The 15,882-nt window shown below is 37.2% G+C and overlaps 1 protein-coding gene across 1 annotated transcript in view; it reads left to right on the top strand.

Annotated features, from left to right (window-relative positions):
- LOC126162419 (arrestin domain-containing protein 3-like) overlaps positions 1 to 15,882 on the top strand; it is a 171,482-nt gene that overhangs the window by 85,496 nt on the left and 70,104 nt on the right. The gene's annotated exons all lie outside the window — the stretch shown is intronic.

The raw sequence follows: 15,882 nt of genomic DNA, 5'->3' as shown, positions 1-15,882 counted from the left end.
AGAAGGAAGCGAAATGTTAAAGTTGTTATGTTTGTCAGAAGACATTTTCCAATATGTGGAGAGAGATTTTCAGGCTGCTGTCTATGTGCAAGCAGCTGATAACTGAATTCAGTAGTCATGCTCAGTTATTTAAGAGGGCTGGCTGCAACAGTGAAAACAGTTACCCTTGCACATGAAATGGAAGTGTGGCTTGTGATTTTCAGTGTCGTATACAGAACTGATTATGGTCTTCTGGTTTTGAGTGGAGAGCTTAAGCCAAAGGCTCTTATAATTCTGTTCTGAATTATTGTCATCATTTGTTGTATTTTACTTCTTTCATTTATTTTCGTTTGCTTTGTGTGCCTCACTCATCCTGTAACAAAAAAGGTTTTGATTTTTTTGTTTCATGTTTGTTCTCTGCTATATTCTTCCTCCTGGGTTAACAAAATGAATATAATTCTTAAATAATATTTGAAATATATCTTTTTCAAACCAACACCCCAGTTTATGGGATCAGTACTAGACATAAGAATAACCTTCCCAAGGTTTCAAAGTCTCTTACTTTGGTCCAGAAAGATGTACATTATTCCTTTCAGAATCAAAATGTTAATAATTAAATTTATTGAATTTTTTTATTAGAGTATTAAACATACTTTGAGACAAAACAGTGCAATAAACAAGTGGTGCATACATTAACTGAACACACATGAGGTTCTTTGAAATAGAGCCACCTTGCATGAAGTGTAGTTACTTTCGGTGATAAGATAAAATGCATCTCCTTTCTGCAGTTAGGCATAGGGCTACTTGAGAGAGAGCACACTTACATCTGCTTCTATGATGATCTTTCTTTGTGCTACAGTGTACGAAGTTCATTGAGGTTCCATGTATTGGTCAATGCTCTGGTTTTGTTTTATGTTTTTCATCTGGAACAACAGTGTTACATTTTTTGGTAATTTTTCTTTGCTCTCACTCCCTGAAATAATGCAAAACACTGAATTTTTTGTTCAAATATTGAGATCACTGTCTTCAGCTAACACATCATCTCCACTTTCACTGCTGTTGTCAATCTCAGTTGGCATCAAAAGAAATCCCTTCCAAACAGTGCACTAGAATTTCCTCTTCGTTTATTCTGTGAGAGAACATCACATGAAAGTGGAAATATGATAACCCGTCACAGCTACTCACGTTGCCCTTAGTTTGACAATGGTTTCAAAAGGAACCACCACAATTATTATGAAAATAAATACATAAATTTAATTATTATCACAATACACAGAGTATAAATTTGAATAGGATGGTTTTCTGTACCTAATCCATGTGCAAAAATACTTTACAGAGACATTCAATCACAATTCGAAAACAAAGACATTCATCCACTGCACTCAAAAGTGGCTCCTACATTTGCTCATCTAACTGACAAGATTTGAAATATATGAAGTTGTTCATACTACAGCTGCTACAGGGCAGTGTCTACTGGAGATATAAAGGGTGGCTACAGATGAGGCTACTCTGAATATGCCATGAGGGGAAAAATCCAAGGTGGCTTCAAACAAAACCATATCATCTGAAAGGATTATAGAACATGATGTGTTTTCAATAACTTGTCAGCAGCCAAATAAAATTTAACTACTAATAAAGATCAGTTTAAGAGTAGTCTAAAAGATGTATTGGTGTCAAACTCCTCCTATTTCATGGAAGAATTTCTCAGTAGAACCAGCTGATTTGTGCACGCGACTAACAATACCAAAAAATGTGAATATTAGTACAATCTCACTTCTGTACATATTCAATACAGTAATGTGATCATCATAAATTTGATTGTAAAATGATTTTTCTATTTTACGATGCATTGCTCCAATAACCTAAGAATTATCACATGCATGCCATTGTATTGAACATTTACATATTTTGTGACAAGTTATTTATTACGTTTAGTATTAACATATGTATAAGATTTTTTTACTTACTCCATGAGGATCATTTCACTTGGAATCAGTGGATTATACATCGGCATATTTGTTTTTATTTGTAAAAGTTTGTTATGTATTCTTGTTTTTCTGACATGCTCTACATCCTGGTGGATCTCCTCACTGTGGATCTCTTGTTCAACAAATTTCCTTCTCTACTTCTTTTGATGCATCTTTGTCAAAGGGATCAGAGCTGCTGAAAGCTTGGAATGGATTGTGTGTAATTTTATTGCAATGTTGTTGGTTCTGCCTTGGCCGACTTGTTATTTTAAGAAGGGATATAATCAGTTTAAATCTATATGACTGTAACCTTAGACATGCAGTTTTCTTCTGCATCATGATTGTCTTTTATCTGCTACATAATATATTTACACAATGAAATGTTCTCAGCCTACATTAGAGCTGATACTGATATGAAGGCAGTTTTGTTTGTGGGATATTGTCACAAGTTGCACTACATTTTAAGTCAAGTATCACCTTGAACTGGAGATTAATTTTGTCTGTGTGCCACTTTAAAGCACAGTGATCATGTTGTGTGTTTCATTCAAGTGGATCAATTAGAACACTATACTGCCACAATCATTTTTAACTGTTTGTACATGCCAGAATTCATTCAGAGCCAGTGGAAATTTATAAGGACTCTGCTCCTTCATTTTCAACAGTTAAGAAATGAGCATCTGTATTCAAAAGGTGTCTTACTTCTCTCAAAGTTGATCAGTGTGAAGGACATCCCAGATATGCCAACACAGATGAGACATTGAAAAAATCTCCAATTGGTATTGGACAGTCAGTGAAAGAATGGGTATGAAACAGCTGAAAGCAAAAAACAACAAATATGTAACCTGTTAGTCTGTGACAAGGGTTTGTCACATAATCAATAAATGGAAGTAATTTTACATAATTGGAAAAAGAGACTCATCTGATCTACAATGAATGACATGGTTTCAGCCATATGGAGTATCCTCTATTCAAACTCTTTAGAGTATTTTCCACTCAGAGTTCTCTGCAAGACAAGGTAATTTATCGATTAGTAGAAGACAGCTTTTGTGTAAACAATTTAATGTACTTTACTGATGTTTGTGAACAACTTTGACTGTGTTAGTCTTGCTGTAAGTACCGAGCGGGATGGCGCAGTGGTTAGACACTGGACTCGCATTCGGGAGGACGATGGTTCAATCCCGCGTCCGGCCATCCTGATTTAGGTTTTCCGTGATTTCCCTAAATCACTCCAGGCAAATGCCGGGATGGTTCCTCTGAAAGGGCACGGCCGACATCCTTCCCAATCCTTCCCTAATCTGATGAGACCGATGACCACGCTGTCTGATCTCCTTCCCCAAACCAACCAACCAATCTTGCTGTAAGTGGTACATATGCCACCATGAATAAAGTGGCGACCATTTTGACAGTGTCAACTAAGCCTCTACCATCATCAAGCTGTGAAAAATAGAATCATAATACTTGAATCAGATTACAAAAATATCAAGGCATTGCATGCAAGTCCAAGATGGAATACAAGAAGAAGGAACCAAGATATTCCATAAAGTTGGAAATTCCCACAATCCACTTTTCTGCAACATTACAAGAGCAAGATGTAACTATCCCATATCCTGTTCAACAGGGAATACTTCATGGTGACACTGAGCATGGTTCAAGAAATGTAAATTATGTGCCAACTATAGTCACTGAACTAAAACAATCTCAAACATAAACTGGGACAACTGAAGAATAAAATAGCAATGTGGACAAAGTAGTGACACATTTTTAAGCTACAGCCCAAGAAACACATGTTAAAAACAATAAAACTATCTCAAAGGGGAAAAAAATCATTATCAAAATTATTCAGGGCATAACAGTGGCCCATATGTCATACTTAAAGACAAGAACATTGGTAGAATGTAGCAATTGTTACTATGAAACAAATTGAGCTAATCCCAGAACATAAATATGATGAGTGTTGTAATTATCTCTGGTGTTGGAAACAACAGAATAAAATCAGGCTTTCTGTTTGTTACTATAGCTAATGAGATTGTATCCCAGAATCATGAATTGAAGGCTTATGTTCCAAATTTCATAAAAAGTCAAAGAATATGGAATATAATTTTGATAAAATTCTAAATAAGGACAAGATTCTTCGAGGAATTTGGTGTACAATACCACACTGATACGTGTTGCAGGGTTACACAGGATAATCAGAGAAGGAGACAATGAGGTAAAGAGACTGATCCCTGTCTGTCTTTTACCAGTCAGAGTAGATCTATACTCATTACAAGCAGTACATAATAGTAGCAGATATATGTGTTTAGTTCTGTAATGCTATATGTTTAGATACAGACATGTTAGCAAATGATGTCAGTGCTTAATGTGGTCTAGATCACAATATGGCCAATGGTCAGTCAACAGAGCCACCACACTAAAAAATGCCTCTTGCCGCTGTAGTTGGTTTCAGAAAGGGCCAAGCAGAAAGTTACTTGCAAGCTATTGCATCTAACGTAAAAAGTTTCCAGAAAATGAATACAAGCTATTGCAAGCTACTGTATGTAACCATTCAGTTGTAAGATAACTCCAAAGCACATGTAGAACATGTTTAATATTACACCCTTTGCTACAAAATATAGTATAAATTTGGTGTATATAGTGGCACAATCTTCACAGCAAAAGACAGCTTAAGGTAAATCATAGACACAGCAAAAAGATATGCCTTCTGATCTCAACAAATCCCAGCAAACAATAACAAGCATTTAACAATGTAAATAATCAATTTTTGACAATATAATGTAATTGGATAGATTTAAAAAAATCTACTCACCAAGCGGTGACAGAGAACATGCACATAACCTTCTTTTATGTGTGTGTTCTCCTGCTACCACTTGGTGAATAGATTTTTTATCTATCCAATTACATTATATAACAAGCATTTATTGGAACTCTATCTTATTTAACCTTAAATTTTTCCGAAAACGCTCTTTGCTATGTTAATAAGTATGCCATATTCTTGTAAGTGGCTGAAAAGCTGCCACAGGTGTGCTGCATGCTATTCTACTGTATCAGATATATATATGAGAATGTTACTCATGTAACAAAAAACAAATGGTAATTCTGTAAGCACTTCGTGCATAAACCATTGCCAAGTTTGTGCGGCATTCCTGAGGTCAAGTGGCATAAAATGATACTCATACAAGCCAAATGGTGTGGTCACTGCTGTTTTCTTAGTATCAACTGCAGCCATGGGAATTTGTGAATATGCCTTGGCACAGTCTATCACACTCAGTCTTTTTGGATGGTGCTGTTAAAATCCATTATACTGGGTACAGATGAGTGGTCTGGGATTGTGCAGCTATTTATTTCTCTATAATCTCCACATATCCTTCAGGAATTATGTTTTTTATTAACCATGTGGATTGGGGGGGACCACTGGCTATTCATCGTGGTCATAATACCTGTTTTCAGCAGTCAGTCAAACTCTGCTTGTGCTGAAAAAAACTTCTCTGGATGCCGATACCTTGGGCAGAATGTGACTGGTTGTCCTCATGTCATCCAGATGTGACGCTGAGCATTGTGTGAGCGTTTTCTGGTGGCACAGAAGGATTCAAAGAGTGCTGGAAATTGTAGGAGTAGATTGTGAAAATGTGGCTCCTCAGATGACTCCATGATTTTACACACTGAACATGAATCATTATGACTCCCGGGATTCTTCTGGTGTGATGCACATGTGTTGTGCCCTGCATTGTTGCGAGTATGGAAGTGAATCAATATACTCCACTGCTGATGACACGGTATAGATGCTGGACATCTTTGTGTGGAAAGCCACAGACTTGTCATGCTGTGTTTGACCTGGTGCAAAAGGTATAGTAGGGAATATCCATTCTGTAGGTACTGGTACTAATAGATGGTTGACCAAGTCAGGCATAAAAAGTCTGCTCGGATCATGTGATCAGGCATGTCTGAAATCACAAAAGTCCATCTTGAGTAGAAGCTTGAATCCAGGTGTAGAATAATTTTCACTATAGGTAGTAATCCTGGAATCATTGATCACAGTAAGTATATTGTGTGTTGTTGCTGCCAGTGTGCCACTCTCACTTTTTGGACAGACACTGACTTCAGAATCTGTATCAATAAGAAAATTGTCACCTGATATTTGGTCCTGTACAATCAGTGTGACTGTTAACTGCTGATAACATGACTTTTGCATATCTTCTTCTTAGCACACTATGGTCTGAGCACTTGCATTGTGTAAAAACATTAGTGCCTTTTAGTGTCCGTCTTTGAAATTTAGGTAACTGCAGGCTTGAGTGCATTGATATGCTTGGTTGTCAAAATGCCTATGATACCCTCACCATAATTCCAGCAAATCTTGTTGCATGGCAGTTTTTCTATTTTTCAAACAGTGGCTTTGTAGCTACTGTGAGTGTGTGGCCACCTGCATGCTTAGTTTTGTCACTTGTGCTTCTAGTTGCTCAGTGGTGGGTTTGGTTGATGCATGCTGTTGGTGAGAAGTATGTGTGCTCGTTACAAGACCAGTGGTGCCACCTTCCATTTCTCTGCCTGTTCCTGCATCCTCGTCTTGACTGTTGCTCATTTTTGCATACACAGAAATCTCACTTAAAAGCTGTTTGCAATACTGTTTGCCTTCTATGTTAAGACTTGTCATGCCATGCCCGTTTGTGCCACAATGATGGTATAGATGGTGGCTGGGAGTTTACAACACCACAATACATGTAAAGGTAGAAGTTCTGGGCCTGCTGATGTATGTAAAGTTTTGAGCATTTGTGATGGAGTCTTATTGGTCATGTTTTCATCTGTGAAAACCTTTTGCAATCGCTGTTCTGGTAACTGTGTTTAGTGTCATACGAACTTCCTTTAGCACAGTGTAACTTTGTTGTGACAAGGTTTCTTCAGTTTCCTCAATCACTACCAAATCCAGATGCAAAACCACAATATTAAATCTTTGTGTTATCAAACACCTAATTCTGTCAAAAAGGAGAATTGCTACTCACTGTAAAGATGACACATTGAGTTGCAGACAGGCATGACAAAGGCTTTACACATTTAGATTTTGGCCAAAGCCTTTTTCAGAAAAAGAAACAAACACACATTCATTCAAACAAGCAAGCACATCTCAGGTACACATGACTGCCATTTCCGGCAGCTTGGACTAGTGTGTTTCCTTGTCTGAAGAAGGCTTTGGCTAGAAGCTAAATTTGTAACAGTCTTTTCATTGTGCCAGTCTACAATGTGTCATCTTTACAGCGAGTAGCAATGTATCCTTTTCCTTATACTGTTGGTATTACAATCTGGAATTGCTATTGTTTCACACTATTGAAATGTGAGTTTGACTTGATAAACCAGATCTGAGGTTGCACTGACTAGAACTTGGGAAGTTTAACATTTCCATGTCATGCATACCTGCTCCCTTCTTGCATCTGTTGTGCCGTGTGATGAATTAAAAAGTTGAGGATGGTGATCCACCATTGAGTGGTAAGCCTTGTTCCATTCAGATTCCCTTTTCCGGTGCTTATGACAATATTTAACTGTTATCCTTTGCTTCTTTCTCTTTTTTATCCTTTGTTTTTATTCTTTTTCAAAGTCACAACTATGGTAACTCTTATTCTCATGTTCACAATGAGTATTGCTCACTACTCAATAATAACTTTGTTATGCAAACATAGTATTGACAAAGAATGGAGGATAAACTACAACTATAAATAACAACAGCAACCATGTTGACAGCTCCAAAGATGCTTTTTATAGTCTGCGATAATTGTGTTCATTTACAGCAGTGAAGTCTGTTGGGTCCACCACATATTTATTCAAGGTGTGGAATAACTGATTTTTATTTCATTCTGTTGAATTATATTCTGGGAAAAAAAATGAAGGAAAAAGAAAAAGAGAAAAAAATTATAATATTACATTGGGAAAATGAGGGAGAGAGAAAAAGCATAATATACACATTTCCCTTATAGGTATTAGTTATCATTATTTATGGTGCAGTTGTTAGAGTGAATTATCTGTCTTACTTATTGGGACATACAGAACAGCAATAGCAATAAATTAAAAGCTGGAATTTATAGTAATGCATATTTATTTGAGCAGTATCAGTCCCTGCATATAATACTACCTTCTCAATACAAGCAACTGCACCTATATCATAAAATCCATACCTGCTTATCACTGTACAGAAACTAAATTACTTCAAGAAGAAATGATAGCATGTGCAGTGAATTAAACAATTGCTGCTGTGTTTTGTAGCCATCAATGAATTTACGTGCCAACCATCAGAAGTTCTCTTTGTTGGGCATCAGCAGTTGTTTTGTTTAGACATGTTCCATATGTCATGGAAGTGGACAATGAGAACTTATTTGCTTATTTGATATATATCGTGCTTAACACTAATTTGCTGCAATTTATAAGCTTCAAGTTCTTCCTTTCTTCAACATATATGTATCAATAAATGTTTGTTGTTCTATTGGGTATTGGCTCCAATTAGTCCTTTGAGAGATTATAAAGTCAACTTGGACAAATGAAATGATGTATGCTGTATTCCCAGGAACACAGATTATCAAACACTATTTATTCAGTGATATATTTGTAAAACAGACCAAAGATGAATAAACAAGAAATTATAAGTACTATACAAGCCAGCAGTAAAGATGAAATATATTTTTCTCAACAGCCTCACAAGTTCTTCAGAGCTTAATTCATGAAATATTATCACAGAACACGCTTATTGGTTTTTCACTTTGTATAACACACGATTCACGGAGCACTCCTTGGAGGTACATTACTTCTTGCACTGATGTTGATAGGGCCGTGCCCTCAGATTCTGTAGTTCATACAGGAACTGTTTGTTGTCATCTTGGGTTCCAGGAAACTGCTGCCCCAGTTAACTTGGAAATGCAGCCAGTCACTGATCATTGTTGATAGAGATCTGATGTGTAATTGGCATCACAGAAGTCTTCAATTTTGTTTGTTCCTGTTTTTAAGAATGTTAGTTCTATGTTGAATGTGCCTTTGGTGTACCTCATAATTTGTTTGACTGCTTGTTTGTGAACTTTTAGGTAATTAAGGTTGATGAACTCGCACAACATAAACAATATCTGGCCTTGCACCTTGAGCCAAATAGAAGAGTGACCCAATGGCTTTCTCGTAAGAAATGTAATGTAACACAAATCTTCCTCATCTATCAATTTTTCCTCACATTTTTTTTTTTAGATTGGATTTACTTTCATTCCAATTGATCCGTAGTGAGGAGGTCCTCTAGGATGTGGAACATGTCAGAAAAACAACAATACACGACAAATATTTACAACTAAAACAAATAAGCTAATGTACCATTCCACAGGTCCCAAGTGGAATGATCGTCATTTTTTAATTAACACTAACAGTCATTTTACAAATACTAATGCACTGAATTTAAAATAAAAAAGTTTGCAGCTGCAAACCAGTTTCAAGTGGAAGTGCAACCAGATTGCAGTCTTCCATACCGTATTTCTTGAGTATGTTTACTGCATATTTACTTTGATTGAGGCTAATTGTCCTGTGTTTTCTGTTTTATTTTATTTATTTATTTATTTTTTTTCATTCCAAGGTAACAACAGATTTCACCAAGATCTTATAACATTATTCCCTCATAACTGAACCTTAAGTTCTGTCATGGGTAAAGCTACGTATAACATTAATAGGCTGTGAAACATGCTAATGTTACCCTCTGAGACGATATTAAAGTTCGACCATGCGTGTGTCTAACGGAAAAGGCTATCGGCCTATAATTTTGAATTTTGTGACATTGACAGTAAAACCAAATGGACCTTAACCTTCGGATTTAACAGAAGTAGTATGAAAAAAAAATGATCAGTCACCAACTTAATTAGGCACATTAATCGAGAAATATATATTTGAGAAAATTGGATATTAGTTATTGAAGTTACTTTCGTTGAGATTCCACTTTGAATAGCAAATAGGATATGAACTGACTTAGTGCACTCTGTACTGTGTGTAGCAGAAGTTACCAATAACACATGCACCAGTAAATTATGAGGAGCAAAATTGCACCAAGTTCATACTAATGTTGGGCACAATCATTAGCATTACTCAGTCAAAATACTGGAACATCACTGCATGAAGTGCAGAACTAATTTTGGACATGTGGGGCTTCTATCTTAAGCATTCATTTCAGTGATATTTCCCACTGATACAGGTCCTCTGAATTCCCTTGTGATGTCATCTCTCCCTGCTGCTCTTACTGCAGCTGCGCTACAGAGAGCTGATTGCTCTGCCAAGTTCATTGCACACGTTTGCTCAGTTCGCACGCTACCCCCTGCAGCCTGTCACCTGTGACTGACTTATGCACGCACCTGTTGTTCTGAGTGCACAGTTCTGTGGTGCTGTACTGCTGCTTACTCGTGTCTTAAATTCACTTTGTTTTGGCCAGTATGATTTCTCTAGTTTGGGCCGGCAATATTTGTCCGTTCAGGCCTTTGTTTTCCATATCATTTTGATTTTGATAGTTTCACAGTGCAAATCATCTACTGCAAAATGACGTGTTACTGCGACCTCTGCCTCTACCTTTTTGTATCATATTTATGCAGTAATGTTTGTTCTCATTCTGTTAATTATTCTCATGAGTATCCCAATTCCGGTTGTTATTATTTTGATGATAATCACGGTTCCCTCTCCAGTGGTTCTCGTCTTCAATCCTTTCCAAAAATGACAAGAAGCTTTTGTGATTACTTCCCACCTAAGATTTTAAATCTTTCGGGAGCTTTTTCCATAGTTCTCACGATATTTCAGATTCCGTTTGTCTGTTTGTCCAGTGTGTCAGTTTTTGATACCACATTTCGCAAAACTCTTTCATTGAGTTGCTGCCTCTGTTGTCATATAACCTGGTCATGATAAACTCCTGCCATAGGCAGTCCTGTTTTTGATCTGACCAGTATTCCTCCATAAATTTCTGTTTAAATTCGCCAAATGACATTTGTTCTGTATCCAAATTTAAGCCCCATCTTTTCACATCACCAGCTAATGTGCTGATGAGCACATTTAACTTTTCCTAGTCCATTATGTAATCAGGAAATTTCCTTTCATACTTTTTCAAAATTCTGAGGGGTGCCATCCATTATGTCTTTTTGCTGGATTGAATCATTCTTTGTCCTCTACCAATTTGCTGCACATTATTCTGTCAGTGGTATAATTTGGTTTTTCTCCTATTTTCCATTCAAGGTCACTCACTTTACCTTGAATTTGGAAAGTGTTCTGTTCACACTTCTTTCTGCATGTTGTCATTTGTTTACTCAGTTCCTTCCCAGAATCATTGACCATTTGTCTCAATTGAGAAATTTTGGTTTTGCATTTGTTTACTATTTCGGTTTTGAGGCCAGAAACCTTTTCATCAACTTTTGTTACGACCAGAGGTTCTACAGTGTCTTGAATGTTGATCATTTCGGTATTGAACCTATCGTTGGTGTCATTAATCTGTCCCTGCATAGTGGTGACATTGTTATTGATAGTATCTATTTCAGTTTTTAAGTCCTTGCTTGCATGACCCACAACACCTACTTTTGAGTCTACGTTTTCAATCTGTTTACTGATTTTAACACCTTGTTTTTTTAATTACATCTGCCTGTGTTTTAAGCTGATTGGTAATATTACTACCTTGTGCTGCAATTTGTGCAGACAACATTTTTAACAAATCGTTAATGCTCAGCAGTTTTTTGCTATCTTGTTCTAAGCTGCCCTCATACTCAGATTCTACTTCTCGTGTTTTGCTCAGCTCACTTTCGGCTTTTGATGAACTGAACATATCCATCGACTTGTTAACATAACCACTGTCTTCATTCGGGTCATCCTTCATACCTTGTTTTATTTGTGATGGGCTCATCATCTGAATTTGATTGTTAATGTGCATATGGTAAACATAAACCTGTTGTCATCCCATGGCATCATCAGTGCTCTCGTTTAACGAACTACTGCCACCTAGTACACTAGGTACTTTTCTATTTCGCTCTTTCCTCTTTCTGACCTACTGCCATCTTTGTATACATCTTAATTTTCTTAACACTTTCTATTTTATCTTTTAAAGACCTGTAAAGTTTTCTGTTGATTATTTTGCCCGATCTATTGCAAGTACATAAAGGGAAAGACTGACACATTCATATATTTGACAATGATCATACTGTCAAACTGTACATCCTAGTGATATACACAGACATTGCAAATGTGTATTACTGTGTTTTCAACTGTCCTTGGACATGAAATACAAATACATTGCATCTCAAAACATTGTGGTATTTGGCAAACACAGTTAATGTCTGAGAAGTTGATAATTGTTAAATGTAAAAATATAATTCTTGAATCACAAAGTACTAACTACGGGTTGCCTCAGGGCTCAGTTATCAGCATCATTATTCTTCGTTGTATATACCACATAATTCATAATCCATTTGGTGAAGATATTCATTCACTCCCTGTGGGAGAAAAAAGATATGTGAATGCAACTGATAATACAAATCTGCAAACTAATCTTTTCTTCCTGTCTCAATAATTTATTTATCTAAAAATCATTTTGCAGTGATAAAGCTTCTGTCAGCTTAATACAAGGAAAATATAAGTTGTATATACAGTCATTGGAATATACAGACATGTTTGATGAGGAGAGGTCAAGACAGGTGGTTGGCATATGTCCGGAAGAACAGACACCACATATATACAATTAAGGCAAGGACGGCCAATGATTTCTTCAGTATGGGTGTGCACCAGGCTCGAACTCTTATGGGAATCGGCAAATGCCTTCAGTAATGAGGATAATGTTCAAGAGTCACTATATTCTTAGCATGTCTATAGGTTGATAAATTAGGTCTGAGGGGAGGTGTGCTAGGATAGTGTGCAGTTGAGATGACCACTGTGTCTGGACAGCGTAGTGCTCAAGGCATATGCCTAGTAAACAGGAGTCCTGGGTTCGAATCCTTGTCTCACACAAATTATCTACCTTCCCCATTGATTTAAATCAATACCTGCTTGCAGCCAATATCTGTAATTCCTTTGTGTCTTTTTGGTTTATAAATACTCAAAAAACATTATGTAACTCTAAAATTGCTGTTATGTTACGTTTGAGTAAATTGAATGGGGAAATTTTTCTGTTATTTTGGAGCTGCTATCTTCAGTTTCTTGTATGCACCTGTAAACTACACCAATAGTTTCATACATGTAGAAAAAATTTTGTTTAATTAGATAATAGGGAAAGGAGGAAAAGCTTCTTAAAATTTCTGAGCCTTGATATACTTGAAAACAAATGAAGTTATGAAAAGCTTGTAGAAAATAGGAGTGAGCCATTATTTAAATTGATGTACTCTTTACTCACCTTAAAAGATGAAAAAAAAAATTTCTATATAAAACAAGAGGATAGGCTACCACTGGAAGTTAAATAATTAATGTCAAGTTTAGGCACATCTATTGAGTTCACTCAAATATTTGCCTCTTCTTTAACATCGTAGCTGACAGACCCTGCCTCAAAGACCTACTACATTTACCACTGTCTCCAGCATACAGAATTCAAAAACTGAAAAGCCCCAAAAACTGTAATGAACCTGTCCTCCGAAAATGTCATTCCCACAGAAGTATAACCCCTTTTCAAAGGCTTTACTTTTTGCCCCACTCCATTCACTCATGCTGGACTTGTTAAGGACCTTCTCTCCTTCTGCCAGTCCCTACTAGGGAAGTTGATACAATATTGATATATCGATCCATCGATATTTTTTCCAAAATATATTGATGATATTTTGTTTGATGGTGTATTGATATCGAAATGGCAGTATCAAGTGCTGATATTTTAATTTTATGCAATATTTTTATTTTATGCAATATTTTTTTCGCAATTTTCGATAAGTATTTGAAGTTGTTCTTTTGAAATTGTAGTATAAAATAATTTTACTTTCACTGAGTGAAGGAGTCTTATTAATTTTTGAGCTTTCATCACATCCAGTCTTTCTATTTGACTGTGTTAGCAAGTATAGATGGCACAAAGAAGTAATCCGATGCATTTGGAGGGGGGGGGGGGGGGGGGAGTGCTATTTCTTCACATTGGCATTCTTCAAAAACAATTGCTGAATCTGATGAACTAAAATCTAAATGACAAGACTGGTCTTTGTGGTAGGTAGAGACATGTGAGGGGAAATGCTGATGTAATTGGCACTCAGTGTGACCAACAGAAACTGTAGTGTTTAACTTCACCACACAATTTTGACACTACAACTGTTAAGTCACTGGTGTTGGTGGAAATGAAAAAACAGGGACGTTGACATTAAGTGTTCCAGACAAATCCGATATGTGACAAAAGTGTACAACAGACCAATTGGACACCTTTTATTGTGCCACTGACCTGCAGTTACTATTGTTAGCAAAGTGATTATCACCAAGAGTGAATGTGCATCATTATCCTTTCAATTTGTGCTCTAAGAGGGATATACAGGCTGCTAACTTGTTGATGTATGGAATATCTAATAATAAATCAATACAGCTCTAAGACTAGCAGTGTATTTGCAATGTGCAGTCAATATTATTTTTGGCCACTACATTGATATTTTTTCCATGAATAAATTGATAACTTTTTTTTGATATATCAAAGGTGGATGATGGTATTTTTTTAAATATCTGTGTATCGGATTCCTGATATTTTTAAAAATATCAGCAATCTTAGTCCTTACAGTGGAAAGACTTTTCTGCAACCAGTCCTACCAATCAGTCTCAATCTGAAACCAATTTTGAATGCTACGTGATACAGTTCAGTCCTCCATCTAACCATGATCCACCCACAGTGCCCCCAAAATAACCCTGTGTTAACTTTCCAGTATTTCCTAACTTCGAACCTTTCTTCACTGTCATTCATCAAATCTCTCAACATGGAAACTAACCTTATATCAGCATAGAAAACCACACTGCACCACCTAAAAATTTATCCCAATCTTATAATCCTTCCTGCTGATGAAAGTGTCCACTATTGTGGTTACTACCTCCAGGGTTACCGGGCAGAGGGACTTGGCCAGCTGTCAGATGCATTAACCTAAAAACCCTACTGCAGTGACCCCATTCAAGAAATCCAGAGCACTCCTCTTGTGACTTAGTACCACCCAGGATTGAAGCAAGTGAACCAATATTCCCCGCCAGAGCATAGACTACCTCTCATTATGCCCTGAAATGAGGAATGTCTACTTAATTTTCTCCCCGTCCCTCCTACGGTGGTATTCTTCTGCCCACCAAAGCTGCACGATATCCTTATCCACCCATGCTCTACACCTGCTCCAAACCCCTCGGCTTGTGGATCATATCCCTGCAATAGAACGAGATGCATACATCCTCCCACTACCACCTGCTCTGGTTCTGCCACAGGCATCTCCTATCCCATCATAGTCAGGGTTGCCTGTGATAGGAGCCATCTGATCTACAAACTAAGCTGTGATGACTGTGCTCCTTTTCACATGAGCATGACAACTAACAAACATTAATGGCCTCTGCCAAATTGTGGCCAAGAGACAGCTGGACCATCCAGTTGCTAAACATGCTGCCCATAATGATGTGCTTCATTGCAATTAGTGCTTCACAGCCTGTACCATCTAGATCCTTTCTACCAACACCACCTTTTCTGTATTGTGCTGGTGGGAACACTGTATAACATATCCTTTGTTCCCGTAATCCTGGCCGCAACCTTTGCAAGTCCCTTTCTTCTACCTGCCTATCCCCTTCCCTACTCCCACTGCATGTCCTTTCTATTCTACCAACATGCCTACTGATCTGTGATCCTTCCCTACTTTTCTCCTCTACAGTCTCCACACCCTGTAACCATCCCAGCACAGCCTCTTGACTCTGCACATTTCAGCCCTTTCCTATGTTGATCACGTCCCTGCATGCTGCCACAGGCAACACGTCTTCCCCCAAACTTGCCCTGCTA

Source organism: Schistocerca cancellata, chromosome 2 (genome assembly GCF_023864275.1).
Source record: "Schistocerca cancellata isolate TAMUIC-IGC-003103 chromosome 2, iqSchCanc2.1, whole genome shotgun sequence".
NCBI classification, from domain to species: Eukaryota; Metazoa; Arthropoda; class Insecta; order Orthoptera; family Acrididae; genus Schistocerca; species Schistocerca cancellata.
The sequence above is the reverse complement of the archived record's forward strand: the minus strand, read 5'-3'. Positions and strand labels throughout refer to the sequence as shown.